We start from the raw sequence: 27,329 nt of genomic DNA on the forward strand, positions 1-27,329 counted from the left end.
CCTATTTGCCCCAGTTTTCTCAGCTCAGTAAAACATAAATACTTACTTTAGGTTTATAGGGATTTAGAAACTTAAATATATGAAAAAGGCAATGTAATATCCCAAAACTATTTGCATATAATTATTTTTAAGTTTATAACCTTTGTTAAAGTAAAAAAATACCAAAGAATTTGGTAATTTCCAACAGTATATCTGGGTAATTTGTATAGATCAGTCTTTTTCTATTTTGTGTTTATGTCTCAGGTTGTAGTGAACCCTAAAGAAGACTTGAATATGTTTAATAAAATTATCATAGTAATAGTAATTGAGAACTTCTGTATGTGACTTGATTGTTTTTATGTGTTGTATTAAATCCTTATAAAAGCCCTATGAGGTAGGTACTTATAGAGACATGCAGGATATGATTATAGCTGGCTTTAACAGTTAAAATAATAATAAAATAAGCATAATTTGATAACTTCCAAATATGTCAATTTTGACATGAAAGCACAGTAAATAAAAAGTGTAAATATTTTAAAAAGTATATTTTTGAGATGATTACTTACACGAAATACTCCACTTTTCTTTCAAAATCTGTTATTTTCTTTGGAGATGTTTTGCTTAGAAGACCTATCGAGTATAGAAAGAGCTAGATTGAAGTCACCAAGTATAAGTGTATTATTATCTAAGTATTTCTTCACTTTGGTTAATAATTGATTTATATATTTGGCAGCTCCCACATTCGGAGCATATATATTGAGGATTGTTAAGTCCTCTTGTTGAATAGATCCTTTAAGTATGATATAGTGTCCCTCTTCATCTCTCACTACAGTCTTTGGGGTAAATTTTAGTTTATCTGATATAAGGATGGCTACCCCTGCTTTCTTTTGAGGACCATTCGAATGGTAAATGGTTCTCCAACCTTTTATTTTCAGGCTGTAGGTGTCCTTCTGTCTAAAATGAGTCTCTTGTAGACAGCAAATAGATGGGTCCTGCTTTTTTATCCAGTCTGAAACCCTGCGCCTTTTGATGGGGTCATTAAGCCCGTTCACATTCAGAGTTACTATTGAGAGATATGAGTTTAGTGTCATCATGATATCTATTCAGTCTTTGTTTTTGTGGACTGTGTGGGAAATATCAGAAAGGGAGACAGAACGTAAAGACTGCTAACTCTGGGAAACGAACTAGGGGTGGTAGAAGGGGAGGAGGGCGGGGGGTGGGAGTGAATGGGTGACGGGCACTGGGTGTTATTCTGTATGTTAGTAAATTGAACACCAATAAAAAAAAAAATAAAGAAAAAAAAAAAAAAAAAAAAAAAAAAAAAAAAAAAAAAAAAAAAAAAAACAAAATCTGTTATTTTCTTAAGTTCAACCAATAAAGAATGTCCAAATAGGTGTAAAATGTAAAAAGCAAAAGCTGTTAAAATCCTTTCCTCTCTTACACTATGATAAAGACTCAATGTGTGGCAAAGGCCACTAACTCCAAACTAAACCAATTTCCAACCAATTCATATTGCTCGTTTTCTTTCCCAAATTAGAAAAAAAAAAAAAAAAAAGAACATGAGTTTGTCTGCACATTAACCACACAAAGCCTCACAAATAAGTTTTTCTGTATGTAATTTATAAGAGTGACAGTCTTGGGAAAAGGATCCAATCATGAATTAAATGACAGCGTGTGGAAGGATCAAGGAAACAACCCAGATTCCTGCTAATTTAGTTTCAGGAGATGATAATAATGTTTTTTATCGCCAAGTTGGCTCGAGGTTGGGGAAAAAATATTTCCCCAGGAAATTTTAGCTCAGCTGCAGGAATTGATGTTGATGGACTAGACCCTCATTTCTCAAGCTTTGCTACTTAATGTGTGTTTGCTCATTCACACACATTTGAATGGTTGTTCGGAATTGAATGAACAACTTCGATGGGTTTCATATCCCTGCTGGCCTTTCCCTAAATGCCCTTGTGACTCCAAAAGATGGACCAGAACCAGAATAGACTTACCAGTTTCCTAGCTACTGCAATTGAGACCATTGAAAACAGTGTTTGACTATCCTCTTTTCTTAAGACTCCATGGAGGGAGCACAGATTTCCAAAAGGACACATACAAGTCTTCAGGGATTAGGGTTTATCATATTCTAAAAAATATCTCTTAAAAAAGACATCTCAAACCTCCTATTATTTTATGGACAAGCCTGGACACACTCACAAAACATGTTATTGCTACAGAATTCTCCACGGTGGTGGTCATAATAAAATTCTTGACAGTATTACCCTTAACACAAACAACAGATAACTTCACATTCATTGAAATCAAAATGTAAAAGCTTTCTGTACGTTAAAAAATACTGTAATGGCTTTTTGGAAATCTCAGATAAATTTTATATTGATTATGGAAGTTTTAGTATGACCATTACTTTCATTAAGTTTTATAATGGTAGCCGAGATAAGTATGGCTAAAAAAATTCCAGAGTGTTCTTGGGTTTAAAGGGTCACTTCCTTAATAGATGGGAGCTGTGTCAAATCTACTTTAAAATGAGATGGTACATATAAAAACACTTTGGAAAGTTAAAAGCATCGTATAAACGCAAGACCTTTCATAGATTGAGACCTTATTTTGGAAGCACTTAACTATAATTACAAATGCTGATAAATGAAAAAAAATAGGGCACCAAAAACGCTTTCATTGCCTTTTCTCCCCATTGCAAGTGCATTCGCTGATGAGGAGAAATTGATGTCATATATTAATGTGGCAAGACCATTTAAATACCAAACATACAACAAGTACTCAAATCTGATGTCTCCTTTGAGCTGAGTGGGGAAGGAATGCTCCCCACCACACACACACTTTCGGCCTTGTATAGATATCAGTCTGTTTCAACCATTTTTTAAAATTATGGTATTCCAAAGAACATAATTATAAACATTATCTGTCTTTCAAAAATGATTCACTCTTCCAAAGCTAGTTTGAAAACCAGTCAACTTCTCCTGACTTAGTGTCCTCCTCAAAGGGCAGAGATGGTTTCTTTTACTTCTTTACTTTTACAGGAAAAATAATGAACAAAAATTTAATATTCATAGAGTATTAAGAATCAATATTATACCAAAAAAAAAAATGAGTATGTCCTTCAGTTGTGCCACGTGAAGCTGTGAGATAGCGCTATCTCCCTCTACTGGCTAAATTAGCATCCAGTTTCTGAGTTCCGGTGACCTCAAGACTGACACCCCCTCCCCAAACAAGGAAGAAAACCAAAGAGAGCTACTCTGGCAGTGGACTAGGCTTCCAGAAGAAGCCCTGTGCCAAACAAGGCTGAGAATGTACCTCCCATCTTAAAAAAAGAAAGAAAAGTGGTTACCAGGAATAAAGACTCCCTGATAAAAGAAAAGGAAGTATTTTTCTTAAGAGAAAAAAATTTTTTGAAAAAAGTACCGAGAGTTCTGAAGATTAAATACAAAGGCAGTGCTCTGTGTGCACAGTGTGACTTTACATGTTAAATAAAAAAGGAGCCATTTGTAAAATACAGTCACATCAAATCTCCTGGCTGAGAGTGTGTGGACGTCAGAAATATATATTTGATATTTACCTTCTTGTTAAATGGCTCATTAGGGTACTACTACTAGAAGTTGGGGAAAGCAGAACCTGGCTTTAGGTATTTTAAGTAGCATTTCATGTTTTCTTTAAGTTCAGAGGGTTAAACAGGTAAGTGGTTTCACATGTCGATCCTTCCTAAAAATTGAGGACAAAAATGATGAGCTAGTCACTTTTTTAGAGGTGGAAAAAAACCGAGTTAGAATACGCGATCTCTGGAGACACAGCCCCGCTTTAAGTGGAACCTTCTGACGTCGGGGGCCCTGCGAGTCAGCAGCTGGGTTGTGTCACCCTGACTGGGGCGGCCTTGTTAGTGTAGTGTGACCCCTGGAGCACTCGCACAGATAATACCGGCACCTCTCTCCACTCTAATCTCCTCCCCGTCTGAGCAATTCAGCAGGAGATAGGGGCATTAAGGCCATATTATTCCAAACAACATTTAGCTGAATGGTAGCTGAAGATTGTGACAGCAAAAAGACAAATTCTCCCAGTCAAATACGTTCCTTCCCAGAAAAGTTTCCTGTTTTCGTACTTTTGAGACACAAAAATGTCATTAAAATGGAACCCAAATGGAAATCCTGCACCATCCTTAGCTGAACCTAGGAAAGCTTAAAGTTCAGACAGAATTTTTTGGAAGCCTCTTATGCCACAGTGGGCTATAATAAACACCACCAAATGTCCAGATAAAGACCAATCCATTCATTCGGGGTTTGCATATTTTGTTGGTGCTATGCTGTATCACCAGATAAGTGCAGATAGCCTGTCTGTGCATTGCAGATTTAAACACTTGGTGGCCTGTGGTCATTCTTCCCAGGATGAGACAGTGTTATGGGCATATAACTTTGGTCAAAATTCTAAATGCCAGTGGTAAAGTGCTGCTTTTCATGTTAGTGATACAACCTGCCTTACGTTTAGACACCAATGAATGTGTTTCTCACAGTCCAAGTTAGCAAAAAGTTAAAAACTTTCTTAAATTCATGTAGCTAATTCTTAGGGATATAGTACAACTACAACCTTAGCATTATTTTCTATTTCTATGTGGGAACATAGACAAATCAATATTTAATGTAGAGAAGGAGAAGTAAGAGCCCTCCATGTAGTTACTTTTTCTATTTGTTGTTTTTCCTTTCAAAATGTACAGCAACAGGATTTTGCTGTGATGTTTTAATAATCCAATTTGGGTTTTAAATTCTGGCAATAGGACTTATGGGAAAAAAATAAACTATCTCTCCGGTAATCTGCAATGTCTGGTGCTCTGAAATAAGATCAGATAGTGATCAGAGATGATTCTTTCCTGTGACAGGGCACTGTGTTTTGGGAAAGGCTGATTATTCTTTTAGTTTAGCCTGTGCAAACATGACCTGACTCGTATGATAACATTTGCTTGAATGCTACCACTTGCTTGAATGCTACCACCAGTGTCTCTCACACCTTGAGGCTCACAATTGTGATTAATTATGAATGATGCTAATCATTGAAAGGAATCTCCTTTCAGAAAAGTGTGAAGAAGTTCAGAAGTTTATTTGGAAGAATTAATATATTAAGAATTCAGAATATATTAATTCTTCCAAATATATTACACACTTCAGAAGAAGTTAATATATCAATAAAGAGCTATTTGCTATTCCATCCTTTAAAACAACATCATTCTTTTAAACAGACTTGTTTAATAATAAAGGGTAGATTTTCTTAACTGAATAGTATATTATATAGCATTGGAATTAATACTTTATCTGAGAAAACTAGATTTTCCACATGTCAACTGAAATAGGTTTTGTTTGACCTTGTTTTGTTGGTCAAAGAAAGTAAGCTTAGTCATGTGAGTGTGTATGTATAAGGAAGAGGGGCCAGTAGAGATGGTCATCCACTATTGTACACTAAGGTAAATCATTTGTTAAATCTGCCCTATAAATCTTAATAGATCATGAAACATGGCCAATTCACCCATTCTTATTAGAATGATTTGATAAATTTATTAACAGCTGTATCTGTATGTGATTTTTGTCACAATAGCAAAAGGGAGAATTTAATCAGTCATAAACATGCTCACTCTATCATCCTAATTAGGAGCATATCATTTTACAATCAGAACTTTGTCTTTTTCAAGCCAATCCCTTTATTTTACCAAGTCAGACATAGAATCAAAGAGGTGAAATAATTCCTTTGAGTTCACCAAAGTGATTATCATAGGAGCTCATGATTGATCCAAGTCTGCAGAATGAGTCTGCCCTTTCTACCTCAGTCTCCTGTATTTGACAGTTTTCAGTTATTTGTGATAAGTCAGCAAATAAATGGAGAAATAGAAATATAAACATCTTTTTACAGTTAAACATATCCAAATAAAATTATAGAAGAGACAGATTTTTAAAAACAGGCAATCTGTGCAGGGTACTGAGCTATATAAATCACTGGAATAAATAAGAAATATGATGCCAGGAAACAAGGGTTTCTGCAGAACACTTTGTACATAACTGATAAATAGTAACTTGGTCCTGCTCTTAGGGAAAATAAAAATATTCTTTGCCCATATTAACTTATCTGAGTATTTTATTTTGGCTGTGATTCACAATTTGGCAGGGAGTGCCAGGGACAGTTTGCTAAAATTCAGAAACAAGTAATACAAGGCTCTACAGAAAGCAGGTTTATTATGCTATTGAAATAATCACTTAAATTTTAAGTTGTTTAATATACTTCCTGAGAAATTGTCTATTTCAGAACATTAAAAATGCAAATTAAAGAAAAAATGCAGATGAATGAGAAGATTTTACAGACATGAAAGCCACAAGAAAACAAACATTTATGTAATTTGGAGCTAAAGTGCATGATTTTAGCTATGCAAGGCATGGCTTCCAATAGTGAGTGATGAAGAAACTGAAATAAAAGATAATTTCCAGGACCTTAAAATGTTATCTTTTTAATGGCTAGGAAAACCCCATGTATTATCTATAATAACAATGACAAAAAAATGCTTAGAAGTAAACTTAATGAGAAACATTCTAATCCTACATAGAGAAAACCATAAAATACTATTGAAAGCAAAATATTCTAGAAGATATGAAAGACATTCCTTGTTCTAGGATTGGATGTCTCAATATTAAGATGCCAGTTCTCTGTTAGTTAACTTATAAATTTGATCCTAATAAAAATACCAAAGGCCTTTTGTTTTTTACAGAGCTAGATAAGTTTGTATTTAAGTTCATGTGAAACAATAAATATAGAAGACTAACTAGAAAAACTGAAAGGAAGAAGGAGGTCTATGCGATAATAAAACATACTACAAAGTATCTGTATTTGATACAGTATGATATTGGGGTATGACTAGATAACCAACAGCATACAATAGAAAATCCAGAAATAATCCTACTATACACAGAAATCCAGTGCATGATAAATAGGTTGCTCTCTAATCACTGAGACCAGGGTTGTTTTGTTTTGTTTTTAATAAATATATTGGAAGAATTGGATGACCATCTGGGGAAAAATAAAATAAGATCTAATTTCTTTCATTGTAGACAAGAATAAACCCCAAATCGACTAGAGAACTCCAAATACACAGCACACACATACAGGCATTAAACAAGAAAGTACATAAATTCTTCTCTAACCTGAATAAAAGGAATTTCTGATTATGAATAAAAGTCCAGATGCAATAAAAAGGAATGTTAAGTTGTACTAGAGAAATTAAACAATTATATAGCAAAAAACCAAAAACCAAGACCAAAACAAAACAGAAAAACAGACAAAAAAAATAATTCCCACACAAAATGCAAATATCATAAGCAACACTTAAAAAACAAATGATGAACTGGGAAAGATATTTGCAAAAATACCACAGAGAAGTTAATTTCCCTGTTATTCTAAGAAATTATAAAAATTGAAGAATCCTGTAGAACAAATCCAGCAACATGAACAAACAAGTCACAAGACATATAAAAATTACCTTTAAACATATGAAAAGTTATTACCTTCTCTTGAGTTTCCAAGAGAAACTCAAACTAAATTACAGATAAATACTATTCCCTACCTATCAGGTTCACAAAAGAAAAAAAAAATCAAAGCTTGATAACACACTTTTCTGATGATGATGTTGAGAAACTGACATTCTCAAACATTGCTGGTGGGAATGCAAAGTGGCACAATCCTTCTAGAACGATATTTAGCAGCATCTAACAAAACTACTTATTCATTTAATATTGTAGGGGTTTACCAAAAAGACATATTCTAGCCATATGAAGAAGAAGAAGAAAAATATATATATATATGCAAGGTATTCACTATGGAGCACTTGAGAGGCTCGGTCAGTTAAGCGTCTGCTTTCCGCTGAGATCATGATCCCCAGGATCTTGGCATCAAGTGGCATGCTTCTGCCTCTCCCTCCGTCCCTCTCTCTGTTGCTCTCCCTACTTCTGTTCTCTCACTCTCACTTTCCTTTAAATAAATAAATAAATAAATAAATAAATAAATAAATAAATAAATAAATAAAATATTTTAAAAATTAAAGATTATTCACTACAGCAATTGCAATTACAAAAATATTGGAAATTACCTAAATATCTACACATAGGAGTTGGTTCAATCACCTATATAACAAACACTCAATGCAGCACTTTGCAGTTGCTTTAAAAATGAATTTATATGTAGTGATTTCTAAGAGATACTTCAAGTAAAAAATACAAATGCAAAATAACATGTATGTATGCACGCTACTTTTGGAGTAAGAATGAAGGGAAAATGAGAAAACACACACACGTATATCTTATCTTTACATTAAGAAAAAAAAAGACCCACACACGGAAAGGGTAAATCAGCAAAAAAAAAATTAAGTTGATTACCTATAACGTATGGGGGGAAATGAGAGGGACTATGAAAAGAAGTGACACTTCTCTGAGTTTTATAAATTTTGGCTCTCTGAAAGGTTGTTAATGTAATAATCGAAAAGTAAAATTAAATCGGTAAGAATGAGAAGGGAGTTCCTAACAGTAAAGCAAATAGAAGTAAATGAACTAGATAGAATATAGTTCAAATGAATCAATAATCACACTGAAGGAAAGTAGAGAACTAATCTAAGGAGCTCACTTGCCTCTAGTAGATTATTGAGTGTTACCTGGTAAATGTGGAGACAATAACAGAGGTGGAGAATCATCATTTTGCACCCAACATAGTATAAAGACTGGTTCAGGCAAAAAAACACTCATGGGAGCTAAATCAAGAGGAGAGTTTTGAGGAAAAGCAGGGCATTTGCATGGACCTGAAAGTGTGTCCCACAAATCGCTATTACTTGCAGGTAAGAAAAATAATACCTATCCAATGGAGACACCAGACAACACTCTGACAGGGTGATCAAAGTTAACAACACCAGCCAGAGGCAGATGGACACAGTGCCCCAAGAAGACTACAGCTTTTTCTGTGTAATATTTCAGCAGAGGCCACAAAATGTAACTTCAGTCTAATCGTGAAGACACATAGACAAAAAAATGAAAGCATTCTATTTTTTAAAATAGGGGACTGTTCTTCAAAAATGTCTGTGGAAGGAGCCTCAGTGTCCAACGAAAGATGAATGGATAAAGAAGATGTGGTTTATGTATACAATGGAATATTACTCAGCCATTAGAAACGACAAATACCCACCATTTGCTTCAACGTGGATGGAACTGGAGGGTATTATGCTGAGTGAAGTAAGTCAGTCGGAGAAGGACAAACATTATATGTTCTCATTCATTTGGGGAATATAAATAATAGTGAAAGGGAATATAAGGGAAGGGAGAAGAAATGTGTGGGAAATATCAGAAAGGGAGACAGAACGTAAAGACTGCTAACTCTGGGAAACGAACTAGGGGTGGTAGAAGGGGAGGAGGGCGGGGGGTGGGAGTGAATGGGTGACGGGCACTGGGGGTTATTCTGTATGTTGGTAAATTGAACACCAATAAAAAATAAATTTAAAAAAATGTCAGTGTCATTAAAAGACAAAGAAAAGCTGAGGGGATCTCCCAGATCAAACGAAGTTAAAGAAATGCGATGGCTAAATGTCATACTCGATCCTGAAGTAGATCCTGTACTGGAGGAAAAGTGATGTTATATAGGTCAATTGATAGATTTCAAATACCGCAGAGAGATTCGACTGAAGTTCAGTATGTCAAAGTCAATAAATGTTTGTGGTTATATAAATAGATATTCTTATTCCTAAGAAATATACCCTGAGACAATCTGTGTATAATTCTTTTTCTTATAATTCTTCTTTAAGTCTGTTATTATTTCCAAATTAAAAGCTTTTTGAGGGATGTCTGGGTGGCTCAGTGGTTGAGCAACAGCCTTTGGCTCAGGTCAGGATCCCCCGGTCCTGGGATCAAGTCTTGCATTAGGCTCTCCCCACTGGGAGCCTGCTTCTCCCTCTGCCTATGTCTCTGCCTCTTTCTGTCTGTCATAAATAAATAAATAAATAAATAAATAAATAAATAAATAAATAAAAACTCTTTAAGAAAAAAGCTTATAGACAGCACATATAATAATACCTAATTTTGAATATAAAAATATGAACATTTTGACTCACATAAAATCAATTTATTATCCCCCCAAACCCCAAACAAATGTTGAATGGATATGTAGCAAATGTTAGTTTGAGGAACACCAAATGTTGGTCTGCCTGAAGTCCATGGCTCAGTGGTGCCCTAGATATTAGTGGACTTGTGAAATAAGCTATGTTTCTCTTGATATTGTTTATATCTCCTGAAAATTAGAATTCAAAATCAACCAACAGAAACTTCTGGACTACTTCTGACCCATAAGAAAGACCCACTTGGGCATCATAAAGGAAATGTTAAAATCCCTGGAAAAAAGAGCAATAATATCATCTTAGAGCCTTTAATTACCAGTGAGTGAAAATATAGATTGTTAGACCTGGTATCCACAATTTTAGAAGAGCAGAGTTCAAAAAAGTTCAGAGAAAAAGATATATTTGACCCCAAAGCATGAATTCCTGGAAGAGTCCAGAATGTTTGAGGAGCTATGGATACCTCATAGAGGTAATCGTCACAAGATTACCTTTGTGAATAGTAAAAAGGGAGACACAAATAGGATAAGATTACAATGTATAATCATTTATTTGACCTCAAAAAATTAAAATAAGCATAGAGGTAAAAGAAAAATAAAGACAAGTGGGTGCATAGGAAAGGATGAGTGAAATAAGGTGGTGAGGACACGTAAAACTAAGGTCAGGAAGACTATTGTCCCCAATGAAGGGAGGCTTGCTCACTACCCCCACCCCCCAACAATGCTTAAGAAAACAAATTTTCTTCTGCAGCTATATTGAAGCAAAAAATAAAGGAATAGAGAATACTTTCATCAGCTCGACTGGTCATGAATGAGACATTGCTGAAACTGAATTTTACAAGAAAAGTTCAAGAAATAAAGTCAAGACGGCTTTCTATGTAGAGGAATTGTCACAACACATGTCATGAAGGTGTGCAGTGAGGAAGGAACCGTAAGGACTCTGTTGGAAGGTGCAGAGGATGAGGTCAGAGCATCTCAGGTAGGAACCAGATTATGCCTAATGCATCACACCAAGGATTTCAGATTTTGTCCCACAACTGGAGATGGGGGACCATTGAAAGTTTCAAATATTAGCATTTACAATTATGTGATTTATCCAAGCACCATTTCAGCCACATCCTGCAAACTTTGATATGTTACATTTCCATTATCATTTTGTTCAAAACATTTTTTAATTTACTTTGTGATATTTTCATTGACTCATGAGTTATTTAGAAGTATGTCATTTTATAAAATACTGTGGGTCTCTCTCCATACTGTTTTACTATTCTTTTTTAATTTAATTCCTCTGAGGTCAGAGAACATTCTCTGCAAATTTTATCCCTTAAAATCAATTTGAAAATCATTTTGTCACCCAGAATGTGATCTAACTTGGTGAATGTTCCATGTTCATTTGAAAAAAACCATGTAGTCTTTAGTTGTTAGGTGTAATGTTCTGTCACTGTCAACTTGGTCGAGGCTGTTGACAGGGTCATTCTGATCCAAATCTTCACAAATTTTGTATAGGGTTGTTCTATTAACTACTAAGAAAGGGATGTTAGAATTTCCAATTTTAACTGTGGATTTGACTATTTCTATCTTTATTTCTGTGAGTTGCTGCTTCATATATTTTGTTTTTTTTTTTAAAGATTTTTATTTATTCATGAGAGACACAGAGAGAGACAGAGACATAGGCAGAGGGAGAAGCAGGGGCAGGCAACCTGATGTGGGACTTGATCCCAGGATCCTGGGATCAGGACTTGAGCTGAAGGCAGACGCTCAACCACTGAGCCACCCAGGTGCCCCTGCTTCAAGTATTTTGAAACTTTGTTGTATAATTGCTCTATTTTTGTAATATATAGAACCTTTAAGCATCATGAAGTGTCTCCTTTCGTGACTAGTGATCTCCTTGTCTTGATGTCTGAAAGGACAGAAAACTCACAGATTTACCCAGTGTAGTTTGTCCTTTGAGTCTCGAGTCTCCCTCATCTCTCCCCGCCCTTTCCCAAGCCCCCTGCAATAATCCTCACAAGTGTGCAGTTGCAGTTTCCAGGGATTTGGAGAGTTTATGTCTAGAATCTGTGAGCCATCCCTGCTGCAACTTTATTTCTAGGACTTCTCCCCTAAATAGCCAGCTGCTTTGCCAACGTTTAACTTGGTCTTTCTGCCAGCATGGTAGTAGGATATGACCCACTAGACCATAACTAAGACCTTAGATATTGTTCTAAATGCAGTGGGACGGATTGAAGCTTTTGAATGGGGTAGGAGACTATTTGAATTTTATGGCAGTGGTATTACTCTTACTGCTGCAGGGAGACTATGTTGTAGAGCAGCAAGAAGGAATTTTGGGAGACTGAGAAGTGCGTGTGACTGCAGTAGTCCAGACATGTACTCTAAGCTTCATTGTCTACTTGGCTATCTGCAGAAATAAACACACACTCTGGGAAATTGAAAGTATCATTTTTCACAAAGAATCAATCTTCATAACTGTCTATATTTCTGGGTGTATTAGGGCCTGATACACTATATTTTGGCTTGTGAATAGTAAGCAAATGAATAGTTCTTTTAAGGAAGAAAGAACCAGCTGACATCATCGTATTTCACTTAACAAATACTAATTGAGGGACTGCCAAGTGAAGCCAGGCTCTAATTTAAGGCAGGGGGCATATTAGCACAGTCTCTAGCTTCAGAGAGGTAATAGTCTGGAAGGAGAGATGATAATCAAGAAATAAGCTAACAGGTAAGTATTTGGGCAGGTAGCGATACAGGGCAGGTGTGGGGAGGTGACCTAAATGAAGGGAAAGAGGCAATTATGTCTAAATCCAGCTACGAAAATGTCAAGATGGGAGAGCACTTTGGTGTTCAAGAACTGCAAGGAAGCTAGTGTGCTGGAATTTAGAAAGATGATGTCTGAGATACAGCCAGGGTAACGTCAGGCCCCATCTGCCACAGTAAGGATCTTGGATTTTAGTCTAAACATGACCTGTACTTATTGGACCAGGGAACTGATTTATATTTTCAAAGTATCACCAACTATTTGTTCCAACAATCCTTCTTGATCAATTCCTTTTTTGGAGAAAAATTTCCATGACTGTCTTGCATTTCTGCACATCTTGCAAGCAGAAATACTGGCCTCCATTGTTATAGATGATCTTTCTGAGGATGTTTGAAAGAACAGCCTTGGATGATAGAGATCACGCCTTCCTCCAGAGAACATATTCCCTAAGTGTGGATTCCTCCCTCTAACTTAACCCAATGCCTGAATCACCTGGCCCTCTTGAGTCACCCTGTGGGACTGGGGGCTTGGAAAATAACAGCAAACATTTATTTTCTGGCTACTGCTCTCACTGTGAGTAATAAAGTCCTTTGTCTCTGACTCAAGAGAATTGCATGTTTTTCCAGCATCCATGAAATTGTGGCAGTCTGACTTATTAGCTTGTGAGTAGCATAAACTCTCCCATCTTTCACAATTTTTGACAGTTTGGGTGATGAGAATAGAATGCTCATGCATGTATCGGTCTGTGGAAAAGAAAGGATTAGAGCCTCTCGAGCCAATTAACAGGAATGGAGGGGAGTCTGTGGAAATCAGTACTGACCATGACCAAACTGTATAGTCGACTTGGCAATAATTGGTGTCCTCTTCATTGCTTGTTAATGAGGAGTTACTGGGGAGGCAACTGCAGGTTGCGTACAAGAAAGTAGATTCACAGACCGAATCCAAGTGGTTCCTGGCTGGTTGTTAATTCTCCTTCATGGGGGATGATGGAAAAGGAGGATGTCTTCTTTGATCTGGTGGTCCACCACAGGTCTGCTCTAGAGTAAAAACTAGTGCTGAGATTCATCTTGGGTGGTTTCCACCCACCAGTAGACGACAGTTACAGTAATACTCACTTACATTTAATGTGAAAGGAGGAAAGCCCTCAACCAATCCAGGCAGAAGCCAGGTAAATCTTAGAACGTTAGCTGGTTCACCTGGGAGACAAGGGGTGATGGTATGTAACACCCAGGGAAGAATGGCAACAGCTGAGCCATCTTACACCTCAACCCCTTTTGCATTCTACCATATAAACTTTACATCCTTTCAGAAAGGACAGTAAAAGATCTCAAAGGGCTTTATTTATTTGTTTGTTTTTCATTGAGTCCTAGCTGCTGTAAGAGAGCTTTGGTCCCCTGGGTGAAATGTCCATGCAATGTCCAAAAGCAAACTCCAGTGGGAAGCCATTGATGAGGCATCAACTGACATTTGGGTTCACAGTGGTTACGAATTTTTTTTTCAGTAAGACATCCATGAAACACTTGTTGAAGTATAACTTTATGGTAAACCTTCAAAATAAAGTAGTTGTAAAATATACCGCTAGATAGCTGAATGAATCTCTAAGTAACAGATTCCTATTAATGGGACCATGAGGCCTCCATCATTCCTTTTCTCAAAAGCCATGTGTTTGTCAATAACCAATCCACATTGCCAAAACCAAGACTTTGTGCTAAATCAGTTCTTAGGAAGGCTAGTAACAGGCCAGTTGAATGTTGGCAGCATCTAACAAAAATTATGACTGGTTTTGAAAGACTTGATCCAGAGTCTTCGTTCATAGAGAAATTTGCTAACAGAGCAAAAGTTCTCTTGTAGTTAGTCCCAGTTTATTATTATGCAACCATATTACCTTATATTTTTCAATACACTATGGGGGGGAATACAGTGTTTGTACTTGATTTCTTCTCCCTTTATCTACTCCCCCCAAATGAGAATATATGTATGTAGACAACTGTTAATAGAAGACATTTGATCTGATGCTGGAGTCTGGAGCCTTTTGGTTCTTGTGATACAAAACGGGTAAAAGTACTTCAGATCCACTGCTGCATGCCACTGCTTGTAGAATGGTCCAGACAGAGGTGGTGGTCTGCCACCTTGGTAAAGCTTGGGGTGAAGACATCTAACCCAATGCACTCCTGAGAAGATCCAGCTATTTTAAACAATTCTCAATAAATATCACTTCTGACACTTTTCTCATTTGTTTTGCAAAGTCAAGGGAAGAATTTTCTAATACTAATGATGCCAGCTTCTTCTTTTCCATATTAACTGAACTGTTGTACTCTTGAAAAGTCAGGAAAACAATAATCCTCTAAGATTGAATTTCCCAAGATCTGCCCTAGCCTGTTCGCTCCCTCTATGCTGTCCTCTTTGTAAGAAACAGATTTATAACTTACATTCTCCCACTTGCTCACTCTCCACTATCAGGCTGCCTTCCAGACAAAGCTAAGTGGGTTCAGAAGAAACAAATAACTAGGATGTTTCCCATAGGCCTGGTGAGTGCCAGTGATAATAAGAAAATGAAAAATTAGTAAACATTTCAGAGTAATCCACAGTTTTAAGGATAGAAATGAAGTTGAAATTACTAGAACAGATAGATATCTTTGAAATAGGGAAAAATATGGCAGAAATGTAATGATGAAAAAAGGAAAGAACTGAAAAAAAATCATTGGTATCTGAAGAGAAAATCATATAAAAGAAGAGAAATCTTAGATTAACAACTTTTTGGGGAGCAAAAATTATGATGTGTTTAATTTAAAAATCCAATAAAGGCAGTATAAATGCTGATTTAAAAACTTCATTAAAAAAATAATAAAAAAAAATAAAAACTTCATTAATAGTATAGTAAATGAACTGGGAATTATTCTAAAATAGAGAGTAAGAAGACAAAGAGTGGTTATTTGGAAATTTAAAAGAAGAGTAAACTTAAAGATAGATCGAAAACATCAAATGACCCACTAATAAAACTTTCAAAAACAGATTTAAAAAGATGAAGAAAGTGAAACAATCAAAGAAATAATAAAATACATTTCTGAATTGAGTTTTCAGATTAAGGGTCCTGATTGTCAGCCCAGATTAACAACAACAAAAGACATTCTATAAAACCTGGAAAATTTTCAGCCCTGAAAGGATAAAGAGTTAATCTCTCAAGCTTCCAAGAAGAAAAGTTTACCAATAACAGACCAGAATAGGAAGAGATTTTGCCTCTGCAACTCAGAAAGCTACAACAGAGTAAAACAATATTTATAGTTTTCTAAAGCAAAAAGACTGGGATTCTACAGGCAGCCAAGATAGAACTCCGGGGTGAGGGAGAGAATTCAAAATTTATCTCACAGAAACTGAGTGAATAAGTAGACAGGGAATATATAAGAACATAAGGAATTTAAATAATATAAATCGTTGTATGAACTGGGTACAGAATAAAAACTGAGAAGAGTCCTTTTCTTATGTCCATGGATTATTTTAAAAATTTGCTATGTGCTTGGTTACAGAAAAAAAAAATCTCTGCAGGTTCCACCAGTGCATATTTTATGGCAAATTTGAGCTAAAGTAATATAAAGCAAAAAATTAGAATTTTTTTGTTATTTAGAGATTAGTAAAAATGAGAATATCACATGTCAAAACCTATAGGGTACAGCTGAAGGAATATTCACAGCTTTAAAGGATCTCACTATTAAGTAAGAAAGATTTAAAACAAATGGAATAGCCATTCAATTTAAGAAAGAGGAAAAATACAAGAGCTGGAAATTAATAAAGATGAAAGCAGAAATTACTAATTTAGGAAACAATAGTAATAGTTAACATTTATAGAGCATTTGGCATATACCAATTACTGAATAAGTGCTTTGTAAGCATTGTCTTATTTAATCTTCATAATAACTCTAAGAGATCGTTTTCGTCATGAAAAATAACAGTCGTGGATCTTTATGAGGCAAATAATTACATCAGACTCTATAAAGAAAAAAGAATTACAACTGCCATAGATGTCATTTAAAGGATTCTTTCAGCCTTTGATGAGTTTAGAAAATAAAAGGTCAACACTGCCCACAAAACCAAACCAAACAAAAAACAAAGCCCAGAGAATTTGAACAATAAGATGAAGTGGAATACACATATATGTATAGTTTTCTTATACAAACATGGAATATGTTTGGAATTAGTAAATACAACCCATGTATTCAGACCCCAGTGAAAATGAAATTGAAAAGTTAAACCTTGTACAGGTCACTATGTAGAATGCACTATATCAAGGAACTAACAAATATTTCCAAATAGAGAAATCTGGGGATTTGAAGACTAAATCCTCATCTAAAATTACATATGTTGGAGCACTGGGATAGCTCAGTCGATTAAGCCTCTGCCTTTGGCTCAGGTTGTGACCCCAGGGTCCTGGGATGGAGCTCCTCATTAGGCTTCCTGCTCAGCGTGGGATCTGCTTCTCCCTCTTCCTCTGTGCTCTAACTCTTGCTCTCTCTCAAGTAAATCAATTTCAAGAAAATAAAATTATATATGTTAAACAAAATAGCAAATGAGGAACTTTTTTCCCCAAAATGTATGGGATGAATCCAAATCTCTAAATAAAAGCATATTAACAGCCTCAAAACCTTTGAATATCAAACAAGAGAGAATGGAAACAAACCAATTATTCATCTCAAGAAGTCTTAATATCTAAACACTAAGGAAAACTAACAAGGAAGGACTTCTGAAACCAAAGTAAAACAATTATTTTAAAGGCAACAAGAAGAGTTGTTAAGGCTTTTTTGATGCTATTTTTCTTTCCTTTTTGTATTCCAACTCATTCGAAGTGGAGTTAAATTTGTATCATAATAGTATTTATTTGTCAGTGTTAATTCTGCTCTAAACTGTCTTGAAAATTGATTTTAGTGATGGAATCTCTTTATGTTCTTTCCCAGTATTATTCAGCTACCTTTCTAGTTATGCCTGCCCCCCATCTTGGTGTCCTTTCTTCCCATCCACAGTGGACACTGTTGTGCCCTAGACCCAACCCTCTCTCCCATAAATTGCCTACTCCTTCATGATGTTGCATTAGGACTTGGGTGGGTTGCACCAGGCCCAAGGTGGGAAAAATCAGTGCCTTCTCCCTTGAGAACAAGAGAAAGTTAGAGAAGGAAACACAAGTCAGGCTCTCTCTGGGTACCTGTAAAATGATGTTTCTGGTAGCCTTCACTGCCACATGGCCTGGTCTGTAGGGGAGAATGAAGAACGCAGAATGAAGCAGGTGCATGGGGCGGGACCAAATTAAGAGAGTAACGAAGCTTCTGCAGTGCTCATCCAGGTCATTCTGACCACTCTGTTTCATGCCAGCCCTGTGTTAATGAGCTTTCCCAGCATGTCTCTAACTATTAATTCTGTTTTTAGCTACTTGGATCCAAAAAAGTCTTTACGTGTTGCCTTATCTTACTTTTCTTATTTTATATTTCTAGTTATTATTTTTCACTGACTATTGAGAATATGAAGTAGATTCTTTAAATATCTAGTTCTGGTTCTTTTAGTCAATCTTTTCTACAAGTATGCTATTCCTCTGTGCCGCAAGTACTATATGCTCCATCTTTATATTAATAAGTCCTGCAGAGGTGCTTTTTTCTTTCTTTTGTAGTAATTCATTCTTGGAGAAACACAAGTCCATCCAGTTGTGGGTGGATTCTCTTTGATTCTTTTTGCTTTGGTGCTGTTTGATGTATATATCTCTTAAGTCAATTATCTGAAGGGTTATCTCCCTTTCTCCATGTGACTCGGCTCCTGGACATCTGGCTGTGAATAGTAGAGTCCATCCCTGGTTATGGTGAAGCAGCCTTACATGTGTCTTGCCAGAATCACTGTACAAAGACCTATAATCCCTACATGAGCCACTTTCAGCTCTTCCAAGCTCGGCTTGTTCCTACCACTGATTTCATATCTTGGAATGTCAAGTACCACTCCCTATCCAGCCTGCCGTCTGCTCCAATGCATTGCTGGCGATCTTTTATCCTCCTTCTAGCCCTGCAGGATAAAGGTTCATGTCAGGCTGTGCTTGTTTGCCACTTGATGATATACTTTGCCAAAACCACTGGTTCTGTTCATCAGAGACCACAGAATATTTTTTAAAAAGGTAACTCCAAATATAAAGATTGCATAGTATAGAAAACATAGAGTATTAGAAAAGTATATAACTTGCATAGAGAATAAATCGCCCTGTGGAATATTAATCTGTAGGTCCCTGAGTGTGTCAGGGTTAGTATTTTTTTTTAAGATTAATTATTTATTTATTCATGAGAGACACACACTCTGTGTGTACAGAGGCAGAGACATAGGCAGAGGGAGAAGTAGGCTCCCTGTGGGAAGCGCAGTGCAAGACTCCATCCCAGGACCCTGGGATCACGCCCTGAGCCGAAGGCAGACGCTCAACCACTGAGCCACCCAGGCGCCCTAGGGTTAGTATTTTTAAGACATATAATTTTAAGGAGGATTGGAATTCAACTGAGGTAACTGGATAGAAGGCTGTAGGGAGAACAAAGGAAAAGTCCCCCTGCCCCCCACCTCTTGTTTGTGATGCAGGTACTGTCTATTGGTGTCATTCTCTCTAGTTATACTTTTTATAGATCCTCATAGAACCCAAACAAATCACAAAATTAGAGGAGCAAAAAAATGTAAATGTATTAATGAATCTTTAATTAAAACTGAAAAAAGAGGGACATCTGGGTGGCTCAGTGGTTTGATTGTCTGCCTTTGGCTCAGGGCATAATCCTGGGGTCCTGGGATCGAGTTCTGCATTGGGCTCCCCACAGGGAACCTGCTTCTCTCTCTGCCTACGTCTCTGCCTCTCTGTGTGTCTCTCATGAATAAAATTTTTTTTTAAAAAGTGAAATAAGAGTAATATTGGACATATTACACATTTTTTTTTATGATAGTCACAGAGAGAGAGAGAGAGGCAGAGACATAGGCAGAGGGAGAAGCAGGCTCCACGCACCGGGAGCCCGACGTGGGATTCGATCCTGGGTCTCCAGGATCGCGCCCTGGGCCAAAGGCAGGCGCCAAACCGCTGCGCCACCCAGGGATCCCTATTACACAATTTAACATTGTTTGAAGCAGTCATATGAAATGTAAGAGAATTTAACTACAATGCAGAATATCAAAAATTTTTAGCATTTTTAAGAAGATTAGCAGTGTGAACATTGTTCCCAACACTCCCTCAGCACCAGATAAATGGCATTTTCAAAGTGTTTCCATTTACAGAGGAGTGGAGAGAGTTCGAGAACCAAAAGGACTGGTGAGAAGTGAGAAACCATGAGGATTTCTAGACTTGAAAGCAGAACGGTGTTTCCAAATGGTTTTACTGGAGCTGGGGAGGGCCACTGCCAAGAGGAGGGTCCCTTTGAGGTAAAGGAACTGCATGGTCAGGTAATGAAGGGCCTTTCTCACTGGCGTCTCTCCTCTCACCCTCCAATCTTCATCCCAGGTCTCTCAGGGCACAAGACAGAGCTGAGAAGGGAAGAGAATAAATCTGGAGAGAAAAACTAACTTGAAAGGAAAGGAAATGAAGTTAAGACTAGAAAACATAAAAAAAAAACAAAAACATGAAGGTTAAGCGGGGAAATGTTGATAAATTAAAAATGTTAAAGCCCAGGGCTCCTGGGTGGCTCAGTCAGATAAGTGTTTGACTCTTGATTTCAGCTCTGGTCAGGATCTCAGGGTCCTGAGATTGAGCCCTGCATGGGGTCCTCACTCAGTGGGGAATCTACTTGGGATTCTCTCTCTCTGTATGTTTTTGCCCTCCCTCCTGCCCATTCTCTCTCTCTCCCTCTAAAATAAAAATAAATAACAATTCTCTTTAAAAAAAAGTTATAGATTATTAAATGAAAATGAAAAGAGTATAATACTAGTGAAATTATAGAGTAAGAATAAGAATTAGGAACTAGAAATCTAAGTAAAAATATGAAACATTAGACAAGTAAGTAAGATACCAGGCAAAATAATTTGTTTTATAAAATGAAACCAAGGCAGGAAGTTGAAATGTTACAAACAGGTAATAAAACCAGAATACAAAAATAAAAATGAAATCAGCAAAAATAAAAGCAATAATATGTGTGAAGTAACCTACCTATGAATAGTAGTATACTTTTATTATTTTACTTTGAAATAATTAGTATGCTTTATTTTTATGATAAAAAAGGGGAAAATGTATTTAGAAAATAAAAAAAAAACACATATTAACCCAGCTCAGTTAGCCAAATATTCAGAGGGCTAAATCAATTAAAAGAATATATTACAGATAGAGAAACTGTTCGTAAGTAATTTGCCTAAAACCATGTTAAGAGTTAGGGAGGAAATAAATTTCTACTACTGTGCGGTGCCCTCTCCCTCTTGACTGTGCTTTATTTTATCTATTTTTAAAGGTTTATTTATTTATTTATTTATTTGAGATAGAGAGAGAAAGAACATGAGCATGTGGGGGAGGGGCAGAAGGAGAGAGAGAATCTTCAAGCAGACTCCTGACTGAGCATGGAGCTTGACTTGGGACTGAATACCTGGACCTTGAGATTATGAGCAGAGCTGAAATCAAGAGTTGGACAATTAACCTACTCCACCATCCAGGCACCCCTTGGCTGCATTTTAAACTCAATCACCATAGATGCTCTCTCTCAAGGTTTTTACCACAACTTTTTGTCGCTTCTCTTCTCAGGTAGAGAAGAGGTAAGTATCTCTCTCTCTTTTTGTATATGCCCGTTCAAATAATTTGAGGAAGCAGACACAATACATTTGGCATCTAAACCCCCGTTTAATAGTCCAACATTCGAAAACAAGATTGTCAATGTACATTCTCAAGGCCACCAATTGTTTGATATAAACATGAAAATGAAAGCATAAGCATAAAAGATATCAGGCATGTGCTGGCTTCACCACCAGGGTAGCCAGTACCTACAGCAGTGTTTCTAGGCTCCCACAAGTACCCCCAATTCCCACTGTCTGAGGATTCTTATGTTTCTCCCCCCACCTCCGTTGTCCACCATGGGAAACATGTCTGTTGAGAATAACTACATTTTTTTTCAACTCAAAACAACTTCTCAAGCTCCACTTTCTATAGTTTGTATTATGAAATCAAGAGTTTTTTCTCCTTTCCCATACAATAAACATTTAATATTTAATATTTAGAAATTTTAGATTTAATATTTTTAGAAACACAGGCTAGTCCCGCTGATCCAAAACTATCAAATATTCTCTTTGATAAGTCCTCTCTTCCTAGCTTTTGCCTGCATAATCACAGCCACTGTTGCCAATCTGAGATTTATCATCCTAGAAAGTAACCAAAAGTGCTTATATGAATCTCATAGTGGATCGTATCTCTAAAAAATCTGGAAAAAATTTCTTCTAGACCCTTATATTTTCTCCTTTGTATAATAAGGCTGTGTTATCTCCAGGTGTGCATCTTTGTTACCCGTTCTGGATTTTCAAGGATTAAATTCCCAAATGGGTTTGGTCACCATACATTTGGATAGGTAAGCCCATGTTCAGGTAAACTACTTGGACCCTGCAAGGACAAAAGGGAAGTGCTGCCCATACTGGGCTTCCCTGTCATTGCCACCTCCACCAAAGTACCCAAGAGAATCCATACCAAGTGTCTTTTTTGTGTATGCAAGCAAAGGCTACTTCTATGTCCCTGTACTTCTGCTCCTGACATTTTACATTAAGAAAAAGTCCAGACATCAAACAGAGATATAAAGGGAAGCTGGAACTGAAAATGGATAAATAAAGTAAGCCCTGAATAATGGAAGTTGTTGATGGCACTATAATTGGTCCTTGCAACTTTATAGAACAGATGGGATTCCTGAAAGATCTTAAGAAAAGATAGCTGGAGGGTGGCATATATTATATAACTGTCATATTCTGAACTGAAGGAGAGTTCTGGGGAGAAATAACTAAATTAGGAGCATGTAAAACAAATGTGTTTATTGTTATCTATTATTTATGGCCCTCTGGATAGCGGGTAGTTCATTTGACTATACTTCGGCCTAAACCAATTTAAATTAATCTAGCTGGTAAATTGAATAATGCTGTATCAACTGCTTTGCTGCAATCAAGATATATTGCATATACTCAACTCTCTTAATCTAGTAACCATATTTTCCAATGTTGATGGATAATTGCCTTTAAGTGCATCCCTGCCCTCTCTGCTTTTAGGTCTGGTTGATAGGACCATTACTGGAAGTGGTATGTTCCCAGAGCCATTTTGAGAATGCAATTTGCCTTAACTCTCCCATCAGTAACATCAGTATAATCTGAGGGTTCTAAAGGCTATTAGCTTTCTCTAATGGTCTTTGACTCCCTTAAATAATGATCAAAAAAGGGTCCAACAAACATGAAGAGACAAACTTCAACTTTCAACTCCCTAATATTTTCTCCCCTTCAGTGTGAATGTTCACTGTGGTTCATAAGCATATATTCCCGAAGGCAAAGAAAACCTCTGTGAAGATTTGTGTGTTGTATCAATGAATGCAGCCTAGTCAAATCTGTCATTTGCAAAATTGTTAACTGTCATGAGTTTGTCTGTTTCCATTTATACTTTCCCAGGACATTGCTATGGCATATCAAGAAGCTATAAAGAAACAATGTTAGTGAAAGTCTGGTTTAGTAGATTTGTATTAACAACTAAACTAAAAACATGTCAATAATGCATGAAATTTCAAGTCTTTTTCACCGAAGTGACAGGGTCAGAATTATGAGCTGTTTATACCTCCTGTTTCTCCTTTTCTTTTCTTTTTTTTTTTTTTTGAGATTTTATTTATTTATTCATGAGAGAGAGAGGCAGAGATATAGGCAGAGGGAGAAGCAGGCTCCCTGTGGGCAGCCTGATGTGGGAATCCATCCGAGGACGTGGGGATCATGACCTGAGCCAAAGGCAGACACACAATCACTGAGCCGCCCCCACCTCTTGTTTCTTCTTAAACAGTTGCTTGATACTATGATTGGCTTTAAAATCGCAGTTTGTATATGCACCTATTCTGGCCAGGAATTTTTTTCTATTAGTGTTTGTCACAGACTGCTTATTCCTTTAATGTTCAGCGTTAGAGTGTGATTTTTGTGAACTTTGCTTAGATGTCTTCTTCACTTTTTATAATTAGGTTTCTAAAAACTCCTCTGAAAAATAAATAAATAAATAAAAATAAAAATAAAAACTCCTCTGATAATGATTATTGATAATTATAATGGTAGATGTGAAGATGATTGTGCTCCCCACTAGAACATACACTGGAAAGGATCTTCCCGGTGTGGTTATAAGTAGTTCTGGATTACCTTGCTACTCCCTCTTGTGATCTGTGAACCCAAATGTTGATGTAGCATTTAGTTCTGGCAGTGTTGTTCTAGGTAAGAGAGGAAGGGCTGCCTGTTTTAGATCATAGAGAAAACCAGACATTTCCAAGAATTGTAGTTCTTTTCAGCTGAAAAATTAAAAAGACCCACAAAATCTTGGGGGTTAAACATTAGGAAGATAAAATCTCTAAATAATGACACCTCAAACCTCTAATTCCAAGGGAAAGACAAAACATAAACGAACAAAAAATAAATGCTTCTGTTATAGCTCATCAATGAGACTTGATTTATGACTGTATTCTATTCTATCTTGAATTGACATGAATGTGTACCTCTAGTTTGTATATACATAATAGAATATATTTATATGTGTTTGGACCAAAATCAAAATGAGATCAGCTATGGGAAAGCACTTTATGCTTTACAATACATTTAAAATATAAGATTTATTATGTATAGATTTAGGTAGACCTAAGAAGCAAGATGTTTCTTCAGCACTATTACATTGAATTATCCATTTAGAAGTACCTTATCTGTTTCTTCCCTGACATTTCCAAGCAATCATTTGATCATCTATAGTTTCCCAACCCAAATCCTTCCATAAATGGAAAACTATAAATCATAAAATATTTACCGGAGAATTTAAGATGACTGTCTCAAATCTTCTCTGGTTTTCAGATACATGTGCTAGGCAATATTTCAAAAGGCATAAATATGTATAACTGCCCTGTGAAAGTCCATGCATACATGCATACATACATATGTATATATCCATCCATCCATACATATATAAATAAATTTAAAAGACAAAGGCTTTGTACAGTGGCCAGTTTTTCAATCTTGCTAAAATATTCACTGTTGTTTTAAGAAACAAAGATGGTTTGCATTAACTTCAAAGTGTTTTAATTAGCAATCGTATTTCAACATATAAAACTCAGTCATATTTTAACATATAAAATACAAATAAATTCAACTGTATGCTCTTTGAGGGTAAGGACTAGGTCTTTTGTTTCTTGCATAATTTTACCACAGATCTTAGGATACTGCTAAGTCCAAAGTGGATATTTAATAAGCATTAATACTGTATGTTTAGCTAAAAAAATATGTCTCTAATATATTCCAAAAATGGGATTCTATGTTTGACTTGAAGGTGTTTGGTTACCACTAATGATACTGAGAGATACATACTTATAGTATGAAAACACTGGCCCAGAAAAAACTTGATAAAATGTCACATCAAGCCATAAAACCACCAAGAACTACCTAACCATTTATAGCATAAACATATTGGAAAGATAGAGAATTACTTTCTCTTTCTCAAGAGAGACCTGTGTTATAAAGTGATACCTGTTTATCCAGGTCATTCTTGTTTTATGTCAAACACAGCGTGCAGGATATTTGCTTTTGTCTACTACTGCCAGACTATGAGTTGTGTATGATAATGACAAATCAACTACACCAAGGGCTGAAGTAACAAGACACTTTTGTCAAGTAGATCTTATGAGTTTGGAATGTTCCAAATATTGAGCCATGAAATAATCAAGTAAACACTCTAGTTAGACTCAAGTCAGCAGATTTTTCTAAAGTGACTCTTGTGTGCTTAGCCTTTTGATAAAGACTCCTGAAAAGTTTCCGTCCCTTGGGATTTGCTCTTGTTGGGGAGGACAGAATTATGAATATTTTTAAAAAGCCAACTAGATAACAAAGCAATCACATAATTCAGTAATAAAATAGATGCTACAGATTATCAGTGTTTGAGGAATACAGATAGTATGATCAGCTGTGTTCACAGACGGGTTTATGAGGGGAGCTGGCCCTGGGAAATGAGCAGAATTTTGACTTGTAGGGAGGATAGCAGAGGCTTGAGAGAGGAGGATGGCTCAGACAAATGTGTAAATATCAAGGATCTGCATCTGAGGCAGCACTGCAGTGTTTCCTGGATTCAGCTCAAAGTCTGTTCCTGTGTTACCTAAATGGGCTTTATCTCAATTTTCTCATATGTGAAATGAAGGAAGGAATAGTGTCTGTGTGTGTGTGTGTGTGTAATTCTGATATAATTATATTTTCAGGTATTATTTTACATTTTTTGGGTTCTGGATCTCTTATCTCTTTGAGAATCTTAATTAGGTATACTTTTTGTAATACTTTTGTCTTTCCCCTCCATTACCTCTGTTTCCTTTAAGTTTCTTCTATCAGTCTGTGTTTGGTTTTTCCTAGTTCTTTGTTTTTCATGTTAAAGATTTTCCTCAGATATCTGGTGAGTCTGGCTGCCTATGTTTAGGACAAAGTACTTAAAACTCATCTATTCAGTATTCAATAAATACTTATTGAGTGCCTACTATGTGTCAGGTACTGTTATAAGTACTTGGAATTCAGCAGTCAAGAATTGCTTGGGAATTCTGTGTGTGTGGTGAAGAATAGAGAATGCCTGCCTGGGATCCCTGGGTGGCGCAGCGGTTTGGCGCCTGCCTTTGGCCCAGGGCGCGATCCTGGAGACCCAGGATCGAATCCCATATCAGGCTCCTGGTGCATGGAGCCTGCTTCTCCCTCTGCCTGTGTCTCTGCCTCTCTCTCTCTCTCTGTGACTATCATAAGTAAATAAAAAAAAAATTAAAAAAAAAAAAGACAATGCCTGCCTGCCTTCTTAAATGTCAATATGTCATTTTCTGAAACCAAGCAGTCTCTTCAAAGAAGAACCTGCCTATCTTCTTCCCAGGTAAGGGATATTTAGTTGTTTCTATTCTCAATGTAAGGCAGGGAATTGAGATTGGGCCCTGCCACTTTTCAATAAGCAGCCTTTCAACTCATCCTAGCGTATACCGCCAACTCAACCTACCATCCTTTCCAGATCCTAAACATCTTCATCTTAATTTTTACAGACAAAAGACTTCCTGTTTCCGGCCTAAGAGCAGGTAGTTCCTGTCTGCAAGAAGAAGAGGAAGGGAACTGAGGTGTGACTGCTTTTCATGTAGGTTTTCTTTTTTTTTTTCTTTTAAAGATTTTTACTTATTTTATTTGAAAGGGAGAGTACACTAGCTCACGGAGAGGCAGAGAGAGATAGGAGAAGCAGGCTCCCCTGTTGAGCAGGGATCCTGATGCGGGACTCGATCCCAGGACACCAGGATCA

General features: G+C 36.5%; 1 protein-coding gene across 1 annotated transcript in view; it reads left to right on the forward strand.

Annotated features, from left to right (window-relative positions):
• Positions 1 to 27,329, forward strand: part of LOC119877537 — a 410,753-nt gene that overhangs the window by 373,623 nt on the left and 9,801 nt on the right. Inside the window, exon 7 of the transcript XR_005378572.1 lies at positions 27,082 to 27,170. The gene's annotated coding sequence lies outside the window, so the exon portion shown is untranslated. The remainder of the gene's footprint in view (positions 1 to 27,081; positions 27,171 to 27,329) is intronic.

Source organism: Canis lupus, chromosome 25, assembly GCF_011100685.1.
Source record: "Canis lupus familiaris isolate Mischka breed German Shepherd chromosome 25, alternate assembly UU_Cfam_GSD_1.0, whole genome shotgun sequence".
NCBI classification, from domain to species: Eukaryota; Metazoa; Chordata; class Mammalia; order Carnivora; family Canidae; genus Canis; species Canis lupus.